This window comes from Sus scrofa, chromosome 6 (genome assembly GCF_000003025.6).
Source record: "Sus scrofa isolate TJ Tabasco breed Duroc chromosome 6, Sscrofa11.1, whole genome shotgun sequence".
Taxonomy (NCBI): domain Eukaryota; kingdom Metazoa; phylum Chordata; class Mammalia; order Artiodactyla; family Suidae; genus Sus; species Sus scrofa.
Window position 1 is genome coordinate 39,172,300 of NC_010448.4, and position 20,603 is coordinate 39,192,902.

At 39.3% G+C, this 20,603-nt stretch overlaps 1 long non-coding RNA gene across 1 annotated transcript in view; it reads right to left on the reverse strand.

Moving 5' to 3' along the window:
- Positions 1-18,515, reverse strand: part of LOC110260972 — an 82,077-nt gene extending 63,562 nt beyond the window's left edge. Inside the window, exon 1 of the long non-coding RNA XR_002344620.1 lies at positions 18,403-18,515. This is a non-coding gene — a long non-coding RNA (uncharacterized LOC110260972). The remainder of the gene's footprint in view (positions 1-18,402) is intronic.

Genomic DNA, 20,603 nt, shown 5'->3' on the forward strand with positions numbered 1-20,603 from the left:
TCTGCTTGTATCTCTCACAAGCACCCTATCTTTATAAATCTGTTTCTTACCTATTACTTTGTCTCTAGCTGAATTCCTTCTGTGCAGAGGCATGAAGAACCTGAACCTTAGTGAGTCTGGACACACGGGTGAGTAATTCAAATTTAAAACCATGAGTTCAAGTCCCAGTCTGTATTCTGGCTAGGTTCAGGCCTTTAGTGCTGTCAGTTTCAAAACCTTTCTGCCTAGGCAACCTGAGAGCCAGCATGGGCACTGCTTTTCCTTTCATGTGAACTTGGGGTCCCTGGAATACACATGACCAGAGAGATCTTGGCCTGAAATCTCACCAGAGGTCTCCCTCCTTTGACCTAAGCCATCTTGTCTCTAGAAGGCTCTTGGCAAAGAGGAATGCTCTGCCTGGCCCTGGTGAGAAAGATCCAGAATGTGGAGCACTAGATGGGGGTGGTAGGTGGGTTGGAAAACAAAGTTCTTCAAGGGCCTAACCTGCTGATAAGGTTACCAGATAAAATACCAGGTGCTCAGTTAACAAGTACACCCCGTGCAATATATGGGGTATGTTATACTGAAATAATATTCATTATTTATATGAAACCCAAAGGTCAGTGGGCATTTTGTAGTTCTATTTAATAATTCTGGGAATCCTGGCTCCTGAGGGCCAGTAGCACCTGAAAATAAGACCCAGGGAGCTACAATCTTTGTTTCCTCCCAGTGATCCAGCTTACTGAAAAAGAATCAGACAATGCCAACTAGGAATAACTTCATCACTGTATCAAAGCCACCACTTCCCAAATGAGCTTATATATGGAATCCTGTCTTTATTAGTTGTCTGTTCAGTGAGGTCTTCCCTGAGACCACTTCTCAAAGACAGACATGTTCTATGTTCCAATCATATCTATGTCTCCTGCAGGGCTCAGTTCAAGCCCCAGTGTGGAGAATCAGAGTTTCAGGGGTTTCCTTCCACTTCTTCTGGACACAACCTTTCTAAGGCTCAAGTTTCTCATCTGTAAAATGGGATGAATAATCTCTTCTCACTATTAATTATCAGGAACGAATGAGAAATTCTAGGGAAATATTTGATGAACTATGAAGTATTTTAAATCAAATACCCTACAGGATCTGTTTTGCTCTCGAAACATGATTATTGAATTCCATTGAGTAGAAAGGCTTCACTAGGTCTCTTCTGCCTCTTCAGGATCAACCCCACTATGCAAAGCAAGTTTCTCCCACAGTGCCGCTGCTGCTAGTACCTGGGCTCTAAGTGCAGGATGTGGGCAGTGGGCTTCTCCAGTTGGAGAGCATGGCGGCCCCACCACAGACACTTACATTCAAGCCTTCCACCCCTTGCTCCCACGATTGCTGGCAAATAGCAAGGGCATTGCATCATCATTCCCCAGCTTGGGGAACTATTTGTCTGTTTGCTTGTTAAAGGCAATAAAGGCTGTAGGGGATGAGAATTGTCAGGAGTGGGTATAATTTAAGCTAGTTAGTCTCCCTAAAATATCAAGATGGATAGGAGTTCCCATTGTGGCTCAGTGGTTAACAACCCTGACAAGTATTTATGAGGACACAGGTTCAATCCCTGGTCTTGCTCAGTGGATTAAGGATCCAGCATTGCCATGAGCTGTGGTGTAGGTCGCAGACACGGCTCAGATCCCACATTGCTGTGGCTGTTGTTTAGGCCAGCAGCTGTAGCTCCAATTCAACCCCTAGCCTGGGAACTTCCATATGCCTCAGGTGTAGCCCCAAAAAGACACACAGAAAAAGGAGTTCCCGTCATGGCTCAGTGGTTAACAAACCTAAGGATGCAACCATGAGGATGCAGGTTCAATCCCTAGCCTCAGTCAGTGGGTTAAGGATCAGGTGTTGCCATCAGCTGAGGTGTAGGTCACAGACACAGCTCAGATCCCACATTGCTGTGAGGAAAAAAAAAAAATCAAGATGGATAGATAACAAAGATACATCGAGGGACATAGATTGACTTCCATACTCCAGACAACATCCTTCAGCAAAGGTTTCCTATGCCTACTATATGCCAGCTCTTCCCTTTGGGGAGCATAGACTGGGATGCTGCCACAGCTCAGTGCAAGGCAGGGTGCCCACTAAACACTTCCCTGCCCAAGCTCGACAGTGCCACATCTCCACCATGGATGGGGCCCTGCTCCTCCAGACACCCTCCCTATATCACCTCTCCTAAGAGGACACATAGAGCTGCGCTGGGCTTGGTGATGCCCAACAAAGCTCAAGACCTAGAGTTACAGCTGACCCCCACCCTTACACACTGTAGCACTGGATGCAGGGTGGCAGGGGTGTTAATTTTGATGGTTAAACCCGAGGAGCCTCAGCTTTCATGGAAAGCCAGCTTATTGAGTCCCATCAAAGGAAGTAGTCAGAGCTTTGTGGCAGCCCACCACTCCCAGGGAGCCTTCCCAGGTTGCCTCAGCTCACAGCCCTCCATGCATTAAGTACTTACTGTATTCCTGGCACTGGTCCAGACACTTGGGCTACATTAATGAGTCAGACAGAAATCCCTAATGTGAAGATGAGGAATGCTCAGGTCACCAGTGTGAATACAGTGGTCAGGGGAGACCCCATTGAAAAGGAGCCATTTTGCAGCTTTCTTTTCCTTCCACTTTGTATGGTAAGGCCCATGAATAATGAGGTATTCATTTACAAATAGACCGGGCCAAGAAAACCTTAATCTTTTCATAAGTGAAGATAAAGAACACATAGAATGAAAACTAGGTTTATGAATTACGGTTGTATTAGTTTAATTACAACAGTTCATTCAATAGTATCATACTAATCCAATAGAAAACTACCTTGAAAAATAGTGGAAAACTACATTTGAATTATTTCTGAATCAAATTCTGCCCTGACCATGGGCTCCTTGACAATTCATAAATAAGGCCCTTTAGTGGATGCTTACATCTGCTTCTCTCTCAGATAGCCCTTTTGTCTCCTGTCCCACTTGTTTCTGGCTTCTGGCACCACAGCTTGTCTTCTTTTCACAGAACCAGCTATTGTTCTCTCATGTTTCTGTCTGATGACAAACACAGAGAGAAATCCAGAGGAAAAATGTAGAATGGGAGATGGGGTGGGATTTAAAGAGGCAAGTAGTGCAATCTCTATCAAATTACTCATGACATTTTTCACAGAACAACAACAAACTATCCAAAAATTTATCTGGAACCATAAAAGATCCAGAATTGCCAAAGCTAACATGAGGAACAAAAACCAAGCAGGAGGCATAACTGTCCCAGACTTCAGATACTATTACAAAGCTACAGTAATCAAGATAGTGTGGTGCTGCTACAAAAACAGACATACAGACCAATGGAACAGAATAGGGAACACAGAAATAAACCCAGACACCTGTGGTCAATTAATCTTCGACAAAGGAGGCAAGAATATAAAATGGGAAAAAGTCTCTTCAGCAAGTGGTGCTGGGAAAACTGCACAGCTGTATGTAAATCAATGAAACTAGAACACACCTTCACACCATGTACAAAAATAAATGCAAAATGGCTTAAAGACTTAAATATAAGACAAGACACCATAAAACTCCTAGAAGAGAACAGAGGCAAAACATTCTCTGACAACAATCATGCACATTTTCTTAGGTCATTCTCCAAAATCAATAGAAATAAAAACAAAAATAAACTTAAACTCTTTTGCACAGCAAAGGAAACCATTAAAAAAAAAACCCGACAACCTATGAAATGGGAGAAAATAGTTTCAAATAATACAGCTGACAAGGGCTCAATCTCCAAAATATGTAAAAAAAAAAACTCAACGGCAAAGACAAAAATAAAAATAAAAATGGGCAGAAGACCTGAATAGACATTTCTCCAAAGAAGACATATGGATGGCCAAAAGACACATGAAAAAAATGCTCAACATCACTAATTATTAGAGAAATGCAAATCAAAACTACAATAAGGTACCTCCTCACACCAGTCAGAATGGATAACACTAGTAAGTCTACAAATAAATGCTGGAGAGGGTGTGGAGAAAAGGGAACCCTCCTACACTGATGGTGGGAATGTAAATTGGTACAACTATGGAAAACAGTATGGAGGTAGCTCAGAAAACTAAATATAGAACTACCATATGAGATGGGATTAAGACAGCAGGGTAGAAGGACTAGAGCTCACCTTCTCTCATAAAAGCAACAAAATTACACCCAACTGCTGAACAACCTTCAACCACATAGACTGCAAACTATCAAAAAAAGATATCCCACTCCAGAAGACAAAGAGGAGGCCACATCAAGATAGTAGGAGGGGGATTACTCCATGTAAGCAATCCCACAGACTGGAAAGTAACTGTATCATAGAGACTCACTTAGAGGAGTGAGAGTTCTGAGCCCCAAGGTCAGGTCCCCATGCCTGAGGATCTGGCATTGGGAGAAGGAGCCCCTGAGGGCCAGTGGGGCTTGTGCGCAGCAACTCCACAGGACTGGGGGAAATGGAGACCCCATTCTTGAAAGGCACACACAGGATTTCAGGTGCACTGAGTCCCAGGGCAAAGCAGAGACTCCATAGGAAAATGGATCAGAGCTGATTGTGGTTCCTAGAGGATCTCCTAGGAAAACAGGGGTTGACTGTGGCTCGTTGTGGGGGAGAGATATTGGCAGCAAAGGTCTCAGGAATAATCATCAGTGTGTGCTCCTCCAGAGGTGGCCATTTTGAAAAAATCTGGCACCACCCATCAGATTTGAGAAGCTCCAGGCCAAACAATAATCCAATAATAACATCAGCAAACAGAGTGCCTAAAGACCCCCACAGGCACACACCTTAAAATCCCCACCCACCATAAGGATAAGAATCAGCTCCACCTACCAGTGGGCAGGCACCAGTCCCTTCCATCAGGAAGCCTACAGCAAGCCCCCATGCCAACTTTAGCCACAAAGGGGCAGATATCAGATGCAAGAGAGGCTACAACTCTATTGTCTGCAAAAAGGAGACCATACCAAAAATCTATACAAAATGAAAAGGCAGATAATTAGATAAGGGAGAAAGGAAAAACCCCAGAAAAACAACTAAGTAATTTGGAGATTACCAACCTCCATGAAAAGACTGATGATAATAAAGATGCTTCAAGATCTTGCAAATAAACTGGAGGCAAAGACTGATAAATTACAAGAACCACTGAGCAAAGAAATAGAAGATTTAAGGATTAAGCAAGCAGAGATGCAAAATACAATAACTGAAATAAAAAAAATCACGAGAGACAACCAACAGCAAAAAACAGGAGGCAGAAGAATGAATAAGAGAGTTGGAGGACAGACTACTGAAAATCACTGATGTAGAACAGAAAAGAGAAAAAAGATTGAAAAGAAATGAAGACAGTGGGAGTTCCCATCATGGCTCAGTGTTAATGAATCTGACTAGGAGCCATGAGGTTGAGGGTTCCATCACTGGCCTTGTTCAGTGGGTTAAGGATCTGGCATTGGTGTAAGCTGTGGTGTAGGTCACAGACATGGCTTGGATCTGGCATTGCTGTGGCTCTGGCGTAGGCCGGCAGCTACAGCTCTGATTGGACCCTTAGCCTGGGAACCTCCATGTGCCACACAGGTGCAGCCCTAGAAAAAGCCAAAAAAAAAAAAAAAAAAAAAAAAAAGAAAGAAATGAATACAGTCTAAGAGAACTCTGGGACAATGTTAAATGCATCAATTTCCATGTTATAGTGGTGCCAGAAGAAGACAGAGAGAAAGGGCCAGAAGAAATACTTGAGGAGATAATTGCGTAAAACTTCCCTAACATGGGAAAGGAATCACTCACTCAAATCCAGGAAACATAATGAGTATCATATAAAATAAACCCAAGGAGCAACACCCTGAGACACATATTAATCAAACTGACCAAAATTAAAGACAAAAAGAAAATACTGAAAGCAGCTAGGCAAAAGAAACACCATACAAGAGAACCCCGATAAGGTTATAGGCAGATTTTCCAGCAGAAACTCTGCAGGCCAGAAAGGAGTGGCATGATAAAGTGATGAAAGGAAAAAAAACCTCCAACCAAGAATACTCTACCTAGTAAGGCTCTCATTCAGATTTGAAGGAGAAATCAAAAGCTTTACAGATAAGCAAAAGCTTAGAGAATTTAGCACCACTAAATCAGTTTTACAACAAATACTAAAGGAACTTCTCTAGGTGGAAAAGAAAAGACCACAACTAGGAACAAAAATATTGCAAACAACAAGGTTCACCAGTAAAGGCATACATACAGTAAAGGTAGGAAATCATCCATACAAAAATATGCTACCAAAATCAGAAATCATGAGAGAAGGGTACAAATGCAGGACACTGGAGATGCACTTGCAAGTAAAAGACCAACAATTTAAAACAATCGTGTGTGTGTTTGTGTGTGTGTGTGTGTGTGTGTGTGTGTGTGTGTGTGTGTGTTTCTATATGAAAGCTTCAGGGTAACTGAAAACCAAAAATATACAATATATACACACACAAATAAGAAAAAGCAATCCAAAAATAACACTAATGATAGTCATCAGACCACAAGAGAAGAGAACAAGAGAAGAAGGGAAGGAAAAAGACCAACAAAAACAAATCCAAAACAGTTAATAAAATGGCAGTAAGAACATACATATCAATAATTACCTTGACTGTAAATGGACTAAATGCCCCAAACAAAAGACATAGAATGGATACCAAAAGAAGGTCCATGTGTATGCTGTCTTCACGAGACCCACTTCAGTTCTAGTGACACATACAAATTGAAAGTGAGAGGATGGAAGAAAATATGCCATGCATGGGACTCAAAAGAAAGCTGGAGTAGCAATACTCATACCAGACAAAATATACTTTAAAATAAAGAATATTAGAAGAGACAAAGAAGGACATTACATAATGATCAAAAAATTAATCTATGAAGAAGATATAACAATTTCATAAATATATATGCTCCCAACATAAGATCACCTCAATACATAAAACAACTGCTAACAACCTTAAGGGGAGATTGACAATAACACAATAATAGCAGGGAACTTTACCACCCCACTTACAGCAATGTACAGATCATTCAGACAGAAAATCAACAAGGAAACCAGGCCTTAAATGATTCACTAGACCTTATGGACTTAATAGATATTTATAGAACATTCCATTCAAAAGCAACAGAATATATGTTCTTCTGAAGCACACACGGAATATTCTCTAGGATTGATCACATTCTGGGCAACAAATCAGGCCCTGGTAACTTTAAGAAATTTGAAATCACATCAAGCATCTTTTCTGACCATAACACTGTATGACTAGAAATCAACAATAAGAAAAAAACTGTAAAAAAAAAAAAAAAAAAAAAACACAAACGTGTGGAGACTAAACAACATGCTACTAAACAACAAATGTATCTCTGAAGAAATCAAAGAGGAAATTAAAAAATACCTAGAAGCAAATGACAACAAAGATACAAAAAAATCCAAAATGTATGGGGTGCAGCAAAAGCAGTTCTAAGAGGGAAGTTTATATCAATATAAGCCTATCTTAGGAAAAAAGACAAAGCTCAAATAAACAACCTAACTTTACACCTAAAGCAACTAGAGAGAGAAGAATATACAAGACCTTAAGTTAGCAGAAGGAAAGAAATCATAAATATCAGAGCAGATACAAAGAAACAAAGAAACACATAGAAACAAAGAAAAACATAGAAAAGATCAATGAAACAAAAAGCTGGTTCTTTGAAAAGATCAACAAAATTGATAAACCCTTAGCCAGACTCATCAAGAAAAGAGAGGACTCGAATCAATGAAATTAGGAATGAAAAATGAGAAGTTACAATGGACATCACAGAAATACAAAGGATCATAAGAGACTACTACAAGCAACTATATGCCAATAAAATGGACTACCTAGAAGAAATGGAAAAATTCTTAGAAAAACACAATCTTCCAAGACTAAACCAGACAAAACATAAAACATGAATGGACCAAATACAAATACTGAAATTGAAACTGTGATTTTAAAAAATCCAGCAAACAAAAGTCCAGGACCAGATGACTTCCCAGGTGAATTCTATCAAACATTTAGAGAAGACCTAATACCTATCCTTCTGAAACTATTCCAAAAAAATTGTAGGGGAAGGTATACTCTCAAACTCATTCTATGAGGCCAACATCACCCTGATACCAAAACCAGATAAAGATACCACAAAAAAAGAAAATTACAGGCCAATTTCACTGTTGAAAATAGATGCAAAAATACTCAACAAAATACTAGCAAACTGAATCCAATAATTCATTAAGAGGATTGTACATCATGATCAAGTAGGATTTATCACAGGGATGCAAGGATACTTCAATATCCACAAGTCAATCAGATGATACACCACATCAACAAACTTAAAAATAAAAACCATATGATCCTCTCAATGGATGTGGGAAAAGGCTTTGACAAAATCCAACACCCATTTCTGATAAAAACCCTTCAGAAAGTGGGAACCTACCTCAACATAATAAAGGCCATACATGACAAACCGACTGCTAACATCATTCACAATGGTGAAAAGCTGAAAGAATTCCCACTGAGATCAGGAACAAGACAATGATGTCTGCTCTCACCACTACTATTCAATGTAGTTTTGGAAGTCCTAGCATGGCATTCAGAGAAGAAAAATAAATAAAATGAATCCAAATTGGAAAGGAAGAAATAAAACTATCACTTTGCTGATGACATGATACTATACCTAGAAAATCCTAAAGATGCTACCAGAAAACTCAGAGCTTATCAATGAATTTGGTGAAGTCACAGGATACAAAATTAACACGCAGAAATCTACTGCATTTCTATATACTAACAACATAATATCAGAAAGAGAAATTAGGAAAACAATCCCATTTACCACTGCATTAAAAAAATGAAATACTTTGAAATAAACCTACCTAAAGAGACAAAAGACTTGTACTCGGAAATCTCTAAGATGCTCATGAAAGACATCAAAGATGACACAAACAGATGGAAAGACATACCATGCAAAGTTCCCATAGTGGCTCAGTGGTTAACAAATCCCACTAGCATCCATGAGGATGTGGGTTTGATCCATGGCCTTACTCAGTGGGTTACATTTCTGGTGTTAACTGTGAGCTGTGCTGTCTGTAGCAGATGTGGCTCAGATCTGGCATTGTTATGTCTGTGGCATAGGCCAGCAGCTACAGCTCTGATTCACCCCTACCCTGGGAACCTCCATATGCCGTGGGTGTGGCCCTAAATAGACAAAAGACAAAAAAAAAAAAAAAAAAAAAAAAGCCATACCATGCTCTTGGATTGGAAGAATCAATATTATCAAAACAACTGTACTACACAGGGCAATTTACCAATTCAAAGCAATCTCTATCAAATTACCAAGACATTTTTCAAAGAACTAGAACAAAATATTTTAAAGTTCGTATGGAAGCACAAAAGACCCAGAATAGCCAAAGCCATCCTGAGAAAGACAACTGGAGCTGGAATAATATGGCTCCCTGACTTCAGATTATACTACAAAGCTACAGTCATCAAAACAGTACAATACTGATGCAAAAATAGTAATATAGATCAGTGGAACAGAATAGAGAGTCCAGAATTAAACCTATGCACCTACAGTGAACTAATCTATGACAAAGGAGGCAGGAGTATACAATGGAGAAAAGAAAGTCCCTTCAATAAGTGGTACTGGGAAAACTGGACAGCTACATGTAAAAGAATGAAATTAGAACACTTTGTAACACCATACACAAAAATAAACACAAAATGGAATAAAGAACTAAATAATAAATTGGATACTATAAAACTCAGAGGAAAACATAGGCCAAGCACTCTCGGACATAAACCACAGCAATATCTTCTCAGATCCACCTTCTAGAGTAATGACAATAAAAAACAAAAATAAACAAATGGGACCTAATTAAGCTTAAAAGTTTCTGCACAACAAAGGAAACCAAAAACAAAATGAAAAGGCATTTATAAATGGAAGAAAATATTTGCAAATGAAGGGACTGATAAGGGATTAATCTCCTAAATTTATAAATACCTCCTCCAGCTCAATACCAAAAAAAAAAATCAAAAAATAGGCAGAAGATCTAAACAGACACTTCTTCAAAGAAGACATACAGATGGCCAAAAAACACATGAAAAGACGTTCAAGCTCACTAATTATCAGAGAAATGCAAATCAAAACCACTATGAGTTTCCACCTTACACCAGCCAGAATGGCCATCATCAAAAAGTCTACAAACAATAAATGCTGGAGATTGTGTGGAGAAAAGGGAACAGTATTATACTGTTAGTGGGAATGTAAACTGGTGCAACCACTTCGGAAAACAGTATGGAGATTCCTCAAAAACTAAAAACAGAATTACTATTTGATCTAGCATTCTATTCCTGGGCATCCATCCAGAGAAAACCATAACTTGAAAAGATACATGTATTCCAATGTTCACTTCAGCACTACATACAATAGCCAAGACATGGAAGCACCCTAAATATCCATCAACAGAGGAGTAGACAAAGAAGGTGTGGTACATATACATAATGGAATATTACTCAGCCATTAAAAAGAATGAAATAACTGCATTTTTTAGGCTACATGGATGGGCCTAAAAATTATTCTAAGTGAAGTTAGTCAGATGTGAGACACCAATATCATATGCTATCACTTATATGTGGAATCTTAAAAAAGAATACAATGAACTTCTTTGCAGAACAGATACTGACTCACAGACTTTGAAAAACTTATGGTTTCCGAAGGAGACAGGTTGTGCGGTGGAAGGTATGGACTGGGGGTTTGGAATGGAAATGTTATAAAATTTGGTTGTGATGATTGTTGCACAACTATAAATGTAATAAAATTCATTGAGTTAAAAAAAGTACTACCACATGATCAAGCAATCCCACTCCTGGGCATATATCCAGACAAAACTTTCATTTAAAAAGACACATGCACCCCAATGTTCATAGCACACTTGGTTCACAATAGCCAAGACATGGAAACAACTTAGACATCCATAGACAGATGAATGCATTAAGAAGGAATACCCCAGCCATAAAAAAGAACAAAATAATGCTATTTGCAACAATATGAATGGAATAGAGATTCTCATACTAAGTAAGCCAGAAGGAAAAAGACAAATACCATATGATATCACTTATATCTGGAATCTAATATATGGCACAAATGAACCTATCTACAGAAAAGAAACAAACTCATGGACATGGAGAAGAGACTTGTTGTGGTTGCCAAGGGGGAGGAGGAGGGAGTGGGATGTATTCCATTTGGAGTGGATAAGTAATGAGGTCCTGCTTTATACTACAGGGAACTATAATCACTTGTGATGGAACATGACGGAGGACAATGTGAAAAAAAAGAATGTATATATGTGTATAACTGAGTCACATTGCTATACAGCAGAAACTGACGGAACATTTTAAATCAAGCATAATATTAAAAATTTTTAAATAAAATAAAGAAGCAAATAGCAGCCTCTTCTTCCCAGGGTCCTTTCAACAGTCATAGGCTTCCTCCAACGTCGGGAAGGAGGATCTTTTACACCCACCTTTGAGCAGCTGATGGAAGAAAGGATTTCTAGAGGCTCTTTAAGCTACACTGGAACAAAATTAGGCTACCCCATACAACCTCGTGTGATACTGAAATCTCACTCCTAGGGACATAAACAAAACTCCCCCACCCTATCCACTAGGTCTCGGGGCCCTGGGGGTGAAGGAGAAAGAGAAATGCCTTCATTCAGGATAATCACAGCTGTACTAGAAAAGCTCTTCAGGTCAGGGCAGCTCAGCCAGGAACCCCAGCTTTGTCTCTCTGGCAGGTTAGTCAACAGATGAGGTGTGCTAGTCATGGGCAAAGACAAATGCCAAGCATTAAAGAAGTTCCTTGGGGGAGTTCCCATTGTGGCACAACATAAGTGCATCTGACTAGTACCCATGAGGATGAGCTGCCGTGAGGTATGGTGTAGGTCGCAGATGCAGCTCAGGTTCATGTTGTTATGGCTGTGGCTGTGGCGTAGGCCAGCAGCTGTAGCTCCGATTCGACCCCTAGCCTGGGAACTTCCATATGTCACAGATGAGGCCCTAAAAAGCAAAAAAAAAAAAATTAAAAAATTAAAAATAAAGTTCTTTGGGAGTCTCTTTATACAAAGTGTCATAGGAGAGACCAGGAAGTTAGTACCCTAAGGGCATGGCCTGATCTTTTCTGTTAGCCAAGCAAAGATTGTACATTGAGTATCAATCACCTCCTCCTACTGCCCAACAATAGAAAGGCAGGAGCCTTGAGATCTTCTCTAAGAGAAGCTGGCCAGGTAAGAGGAAAGATCAAGACCCTAGATAACCATTGGTACTAGCTGCTGAGTCCAGAGATAATCTCTTTCATTTAGAGAAGTTAGATGAATGAGGAATAAGTTGTTGAGAGCCCCTTTTGACTCCAGAATCAGCTGAATTAAAATAATCCTAAGCCTAGCTCTGCCCCATTAGTCAGTGTTTGAGAATTACCCATTAAGAGAATTCCCATTATGGCAGAGCAGAAATGAATCCAAATAGTATACATGAGTGTACAGGTTTGGTCCCTGACCTTGCTCAGTGGATTAAGGATTGCCAAGAGCTATGGTATAGGTCACAGACATGGCTTGGATCTGGTGTTGCTGTGGCTGCAGTGTAGGCTGGCAGCTGTAGCTCCAATTCAACCCCTAGCCTGGGAACCTCCATATGCCCTGGGTTCAGCCCCAAAAAGACAAAAAAATAAAAAGAAAAATAAAAAGAATCAACACAAAATTGTCACTATTTGCAGATGACATGATACTATACATAAAAAAATCCTAAAGAGATGCCACCAAAAAACTGCTAGAGTTCATCAATGAATTAAGTAAAGTTGCAGGATATAAAATTAATATATTGAAATCTGTTGTATTTCTATATACTAACAATAAGCTATGAGAAAGAGAAATGAAAAACAAAATAAATTCCACCTATAATTACATGAAAAGAATAAAATACCTAGGGATAAACTTACTTAAGGAGGTCAAAGACTTATACTCAGAAAACTATAAGACACGATGAAAGAAAATGAAGACAACACAAATAGAAAGATATGCCATGTTTATGGATTGGAAGAATTATATTGTTAAAATGACCACACTACTCAAAGGAATCTACAGATTCATTGTAGCCCCTATCAAAATAACAAAAGCATATTTCACAGAACTAGAAATAATAATTTGAAAATTTGTATGAAAACCCAAAAAGACCTCAAATAGCCAGAGCAATCTTAAGAAAGAAAAACAACTGAAGAAATCACACTTCCTAACTTTAGACTATCCTACAGAGCTACCGTCATAAAAATAGTATGATACTAGCAGAAAAACAGACACAGATTAATGGAAGAGACTAGAAAGCTCAGAAATAAACCCACAAACTTATTGTAAATTTATCTACAACTAAGGAAGCAAGAATACACAATGGAGAAAAGGCAGTCTCCTTAATAAGTGGTGCTGGGATAACTAGACAGCTACATCTAAAGAATGAAATTAGAACATTTTCTCACATCATGTAAAAAATTAAACTCAGAATGGATTAACAACCTAAATGTAAGACCTGAAACCATAAAACTCCTAGAAGAGAACATAGGCAGAACACTCTTTGACATAAATTGTAGCAATATTTTTTTGGATCTGTCTAAGTCAAAAGAAACTAGAACAAAAATAAACAAATCACATCTAGTTAAACTTAAAATTTTGCACAGCAAAGGAAACCACTGATAAGACAAAAGGACAACCTACTGAATGGGATAAAATATTGGCAAATTATATGACTGATAAGGGGATAATATCCAAAGAGCTCAGACGACTCATACCAAAAAAAAAAAAAAAAAAAAACGGTGAAAAATGTGCAGAGGACCTTAATAGACATTCTACCAAAGATATAAAACTGGCCTATGAACATGAGAAAAGATGTTTAACATCATTAATCATCAGAGAAATGCATACCAAAGCCTCAATGAGATATGCCTGTCAGAATGACTATCATTTAAAAGACCACAGAGGAGTTCCCATTGTGGCTCAGCGGAAACAAACCCGACAACTATCCATGAGGTTGTGTGTTTTATCCCTGGCCTCACTCAATGGATTAAGGATCTGGTGCTGCCATAAGCTGTGGTATACGTCATAGACACAGCTTGGATCTGTTGTTGTTGTGGCTGTGGCATAGGCTGGAGCCATAGCTCTGATTCAAACCCTAGCCTTGGAACTTCCATATGCCACAAGTGTGGCCCTAAAAAGAAAACGGAAAAAAAAGAAAAAAAAAAGGCCACAGATAACAAATGTTGGTGAGGATGTGGAAAAAAGGGAAAACTTGTACACTGTGGGAATATAAATTGGTGAAGTCACTGTGGAAAACGATATAGAGGCTCCTCAAAAAACTAACAACAGAACTATCATATGATCCAGCAATCCCACTCCTGGGTATATATCCAAAATAAACAAATAAATAAAAACAATAGTTTGAAAAAATACCTGTAAAAATAAAAAATACAATGTTCATAGCAGCATCATTTACAATTAATTGCCAAGATACAGAAGTTACTTAAGTGTCCATCAACAGTTGAATGGATAAGAAGATGTGATAGGAACTCCTGCTGTGGTACTGCAGGTTAAGGATCTGGCATCATCTTTGCAGTGGCATGGGTTCAATCCTCAGCCAATCATAGTGGGTTAAGGATCTAGCATTGCTGCAATTGTGGTGTAGTTTGCAGCTGTTGTTTGTATTCAATCCCTGGCCCAGGAACTTCTATATGCCATAGGTGTGGCAAAAAAAAGATGTGATATATATACATATTTATATTATATGTACATTAAATATATATTTAATTATATATTTATATGTATGATTTATATATACATAAAAAAATTTTTCCTCACAGTTCTGTGAGTTGTTGAGGCTATTCCCTTGCTGATTTTATGTGGGATCTATCACGCAACTGAATTTAGCTGGAGGGTTAGTGCAGTAGGTAGACTCTAGGTTGCCCCCCAGTAATCCCGTGTTCTGGTATTCATAACTTTGCAACTTGTAACTTGTTTGTAATCCATAGAACATGGCAAAGGTTATGTGGTGTCATCATAATGATTAAGTTACAGAATATATATATGTGTGTGTGTGTTTATATATGTGTGGTATATATGTGTATATATATGTTTGTAATATATATATTAGATTACAGAATACACTCACATCCACACATATATACAATGGAATACTACTTAGCCATAAAAAAGAATGAAATTTTGACATTTCCAACAACATGGATAGACATGCTCTGTATCATGCTTTGTGCACTAGGTCAGAGAAAGACAAATACTGTATGATACCACTTATGTGTGAAATTAAAAAAAATAAAACTAATGGATGTAACAAAAAAAGAGACAGACTCACAGATGTAGAGAATAAACTAGTGGTTAGTAGTGGGGAGAGGGAAGGGGGGAGAGGTAAATAGGGGTATGCAATTAAGAGGTACAAACTTCCATGTATAAAATAAAGAAGCTACAGTATTTATTATACAGCATAGGGAATATAACCAATATTTTATACCACCTATAAAGTGGAATATAACCTTTAAAAATTGTGAATTAGTATGTTGCACATTTGGAAATTATATAATATTGTTATCAACTGTACCTCAAAAAGATAAAAGAAAAAAAGCATCAAGGCTATGAAGAAGAGCAGTAGCAGAGGTGGGGTGATGAAGATGGTGGTGGTGTCGAAGGTGAGAAAGGGGAGGACACCATTCCCTTACTTTGTACTCAGTTCTTTGCCACATGGGCCTATTCAGCATGACAAACTGTTTCATCAAAGCCAGCAAGAATAATAGAGAGATTATAATCTTCTATAACCTAATCCCTGATGGTGACACGTTTTATGGGTTAGAAGCAAGTTACAAATCGTGAGGCCAGCTCACATTCCAGGGGAAGAGATTATGCAAAGGTGCGAATACCAGAACATGGGATCATCAGGAGGCAATTTAAGAGTCTGCCCACTACACTAACCCTTCATCTAAATTCAGTTGCATGAGGGATCCCAGGTAAAACCAACAAGGGAACAGCCCAAACAACTCAGAACTGAGATGAAAAACAATTGTTCTTTTAAGTCACTAAATTTTGGGGTAGTTTGGGGTAGTTTTTTATACAATAAAAGCTAACTGGAATGATTCAATTTCATATCAAGTAGCATCCTGCCTTATCAAAAACCTAAAATATGTGGTATTAACTTTGACCAAGAGGCAGGCAGAGGCTGTAAAAGTGGTTTCCGGAAAACTGCTGGCAAAGGCTGAAAATTCCTGGAGGAGCTGGAGGGAGGCTACATTTGTTATATAACGGAGTAAATGTGAAGATTTGCTTGTGGGAAATGAGTAAATTGCAAATGCACTTCACGAACTCGTAGACAGAGCTAAGGAGGTCTCTAGAACGTATGTAGGATATGTTAATTGGCTTTTTATTTCTAATCTGTATATTGGAAGGTATAGAAAAAGGGGGATACACTCAAGAAGGAAATGCTCAGTTTGCAAGTAGAATTTAGAGGAAATAGAACTAGAATTTTCTGAGTGGGCAAATAATCTTGTTTTTCATCTTAGGTTTCTTCAACCAGAAAAATTCCCTCCGTGTAAATTAAAACCTAAGTAGAAATTAAATGCAGGGCAGAATGTGGCCTCAGGGTCAAGAACATTTAAGGTTATGGTACAGAAGCCCAAATGCAAACTCTTGGCAATGCCTCTTTGGTCAAGATAGTGAATTGAAGGTACAATCACAGGAATCAGTGTTGCTGTAGAAGATTAAAGGATACAGTGAGGGTAGTTCCATTACATCCCTGATTTTTAATTCATCTAGAACTTATCCTGATTTTCGAAAGGGCCATGAAAAAATAGTGAAAGTTGGTCATGGTGGATGAGAAAACACTGCGGTAAGATGAAAGTGCCCCCACTCCCCCACACATCAAATACCCAGGTCCTAATCTCTGGAATCTGTGAGTGTTAATTTTTGTCGCAAAGGTGGTTTGCAGATTAATTTAATTGGTGATTAAGTTAAGCCTCTTGAGATGCAAAGATTTCCCTGGATTATCTGTATGAGCCTTGAGTGTCCTGACAAAAGGAAGGCAGAGGGAGATTAGACTAGAGGAGTAGGCAATGTGATCCCTGAGGCAAGATGGGAAACAAGAACCTACTGTAGAGCACAGGGAAATTGACCCAGTACTGTGTAATAACCTACATGGAAAAATAATCTGAAAAAGTAATGGATATATGTGCATGTATAACTGATTTACTTTATGCTTGAAATTAGCACAATTTTGTAAGACAACTATATGCAATAAAATTAAAAAAAAAAAAAAAAAGATGCCATGCTGCCAGCTTTGAAGATGGACCATGAGCCAAGGAATGCAACTTCAAAAACTGGAGAAGACAAGGAAATCTATTTACCCACAGCACCTCTGGAAGGAGTACCACCCTATTGTCACCACTATTTCAGTGCAGTGCAGCTAATTTTAGCATTCTGACCAATCTCTGTAAGGGTAAGGGAATAAATGTGTTAAGTCACTAACTTTGTTATAATTTGTTACAGCAGCCATAGGAAATGAATAGCCTCAATTGTAGCAGCTGTAGAAGATACTGCATTTTTACTAGAATAGATCAACCCAATCTCTGTCATAGCTAACAGCTACTTATCTGGAAAACGCATCCCCTTCCATTCCTATCAGGAAGAAGAATGAAGAGACGTTTGCATTCATTTGAAAAGGACAGCAGTGGGCATTCACAGTCTTAGAGGAAGTCAGTTGGGGTTAACTTTCCTGCTCTCTGTCACATTACAGTCTTGTTAGATGGTCATCTTAACATTCCACAGTCACTATGTCAGTGACGCAATGTGAATGAACCTTGCATATGAAGTGGCAAGTACAATGGATATACCCAGATTTGGGGAGATAAACCCCACATAAACTGACCCGAGGAATTCTGGTAAGTTTTCATACCTTTTAGTTCCTACCATTGAGAAAAAGGCACAAGAGTTAATAAGACTCAACTTTGGAAGTAGCATATATCACACTTGGAAAAACTGCAACAACCTATTTATCAAATGATTCAGAAAGATGCCAGTATTTAGTGGAACCCAGAGCCAAAAATAGTGCCAGAGCATATTCAGGCTGCAGTAAATCAGTTCTGCCAATGAGTCACATGACAGGAGGCTAGAGCTACCCACAGTGACTAAAGAAAGGCTCTCCCAGGCAAGTCCTAAAGGAAGAGTCTCAGCGCAGAGCCCTAGGGCTTTACAGCAAGTTAATGCCATTAATTATTAGTCTATCAGAGACGCTATAACAAAATATCAGATTGGGTCGCTTAAATGACAAATTAATTTTCTCACAGTTCTGGAGGACAGAAGTCCAAGATCAAGGTGCGATCAGGGTTAGCTTCTGGTGAGAGCTCACTTCCCGGCTTTCAAACAGCCACCTTCTGTTTGTGTCCTCACATAGCTTCTCCTCTATGCATGTGAAGAGAAGGAGAGATAAAGAGAGATCTCTGGTTTCTCAGCTTCTTCTTATAAGTACATCAGTAGAGTTGGATTAGGACCCACCTTTATGACTTCATTTAACCTTGTTTACCTCCTTAAAGGTCCCATGTCCACGTGCAGTTACACTGGGGATTAGGGCTGCAACACAAGAATTTTAAAGGGACACAATTCAGTCCACAGCACATCTGCAACAGAAAATTACCTACCATTTGAAGAGCGGTTCCTGGCATACCACCAGGCCCTAGCAGAGACTGGATACCTGATCATTGAACATCAAATTGCTTTCCAACATGATCTGAGCCATGCCTCCTGAGCTGAACAGAATCCACCGATTCACAAGCTTGGGCAAGCACAACATAATCTCATCACATAAAGGCAATGATACATCTGGGATCAGGCTGAATAGATCCAGTGAACATGTATAAACTAACACTTGGACCAGACAGTATATCACCCACCTCTCTTGCATAGATGAGTCTCCTTCATACCTAGGGCCATATGAATTTTTATTTTGTTGAAAAAGGAACAAAAAAATTGGTGCATCAATAGCACAACATGTTGGTGCAAGCCAAAAATGGACTGCTGCTATTCTATAGCACCATTTCAGAGATGGCAAAAAGAATACTTCTCAGCGGCTAGAGCTTTAAGCAGTACACCTGCTTATTAACTGGGACTGGAGCAAATTGTGACCCTGAGGTAAGATTTAGGACTTTCAGCTGTTGCTAACGGCTTTGCTGTTTGTTCATGAACATTGAGAGGGGCTAAAATTAGAAGAGAGGAGACAGAGGTCTTGGGAAGAAGCCTACAAATGGATTATGAGAGTGGCCTCAAAGTGTGAAGATCTTTGCACCACATGTTAACATCGACTAGAGAGAACTGATTATAGAAGAGGCACCTCTCAACTAGGTAGGCCAGATGACTCATCTTTGGTCAGTCCAGTTACTTGCATCATGGGCCCATAAATAGAATAGCTGTGATCAAAGTGGTGGAGGTTATACATGGTTACAACAGCTTGGGTTATTTTCATTAAGACTGATCTGACCGCTGCCATTATTGAATGTCTGACTGATAAAGCAAATATGTACTCAGGCTGGGCCCTAAATATGTCACAATTCCTCGAGGGCACTGGGTCAGTTGGTTCTTCAGGAAGCAGGTTTCCAGATAGAGTTAGAAATAGAATTGAATGGCTGGGGATAATGCCTGTATAAAAAATAAAGGGAAGAGGGACCAGAGTAGGCAGGAAGAACCTGTGATGCACGTCTGAGACCAGTGAAAGGAGAGGGAGAAACTGGGGAGAGTGAGTAGAAGGAGACAGCAGACTGAGCTGAACTGTAAGGAAGTCTCCACCAGGCTAAGGTTCAAAAAAAAAAATTGCTGGTCAGGAATTGTGAGCCCTGTACCCCTGCCCAAGAATGCTGTGCCCTCAGCTTGAAACCAGAGGAGCTGAAGACACCCACAGGTGAAGGCTATTGTTTGTCTGCCACAGACTGTCTCTTACAGAGAAATATGAGCAGGGCTCCTCCAACACTTCCACAATTACCAACTAGCCACATAGGCAAACTGATCACAACAGGGAGGGGGCAGTGTTTCACCCTTGGGCAAAACATTACTATTATAGATTCCTGGTAAGGCTTTGCTTTATCTGCCTGCCCTCTCACAATATCTCATTGTCAGGAGAGTCTCACATAACACTGCTTCTGACCAAGAGACCAAATTTATAATGAAAGTTCAATGATGGCAGATGACCAAGAGATCCAGTCTGTGTTAAGTTTTTTAGAGCCAGCTAGTACTGATGCAAGAGAGCTGATTGTTAAGCATTCAAGACTTTTGAGAAGCAGTTGTTAAAACACTGGTAGATTGAAATTGGCCATAGTGAAAGTATTTTCATAACAAAACTCAGGCAAACCTTCCAAATCAGAGATCCCTCCCATACACACAAGCCAACTTACACACACACCACTAGCAACCTCAGAGGATGCTGGAATGACAGCTTTCAGGAAGGAACAGGTAGGGGATCAGATTGGGGGTTGCCCTTTGTGGGCTCAGGGGTGGTT